Below are 963 nucleotides of genomic sequence, written 5' to 3' on the forward strand. Positions count from 1 at the left end.
ATTAAGCCCAGCATGGTGGCGCTCACCTGTAATCCCAGCAGCTTGGGAGGCTGAGGCCGACTCAACAATTTATCAAGGTCCTAAGCAACTTGGCAAGACCGTATCTCTAAATAAAATATAAAAAGGGCTGGGGATGTGGTTAAGTGCCCTGGGTTCAATTTCTGGTACCAAAAAAAAAAAAAAGAATTAAAAGCTCAGAAACAAACATTAATTTAAGCTCCATTGATGTAAACAAGGCTTCTAAGAATATTCAATGGGAAAATAGTAGTCCTTTCAACAAATGATTCTGGGACAACTAGATATTCACATGCAAAACTTGAAGTTGGACTATCTCACACAATATATATATGGTGTGAGATAGTCCAACTTCAATATATTCAATAATATATATATATATATATTATTTAGGCTATGTGGATTTTTTGCATTTATATATATATAATATATATATATATTATATATATATTATATATATATATCAAAGACTTAAATTTAAGAGAACAAACTAAAAAACTAAAAATCTCTTAGAAGAAATGTAAACATAAACCTTAGTGTCCTTGTACTAGGCAGTGGTTTCTTAGATATAACACAGAATCACAAGAAACAAGAAACAAATAAGTTAGACTTTATAAACCTTAAAAACTGTTATGTTTCAAAAGACACTATCAAGAAAGTTAAAAGACACCTCACAGAATGAGAGAAAGTTTTCACAAATCATGTATCTGATAAAGGACTAGTATTCAGATTGTAAAAGACCTTTTGCAATCCCTCAATAAAAAGGCTACACAATTGAAAAATGCTGAAATACTTTAAGTAGATATTTTATTAAAGGCATTATACAGATGGTCAATAAGTACATGAAAGATATTCAGTATCATTAGTTATTATGAAAACACACATTAAAATCACAATGAGATACCAATATACTCTTGCTAAAATTGCTATAATCAAAAGGATGAACAA

This window comes from Callospermophilus lateralis, chromosome 16 (genome assembly GCF_048772815.1).
Source record: "Callospermophilus lateralis isolate mCalLat2 chromosome 16, mCalLat2.hap1, whole genome shotgun sequence".
Classification (NCBI taxonomy): domain Eukaryota; kingdom Metazoa; phylum Chordata; class Mammalia; order Rodentia; family Sciuridae; genus Callospermophilus; species Callospermophilus lateralis.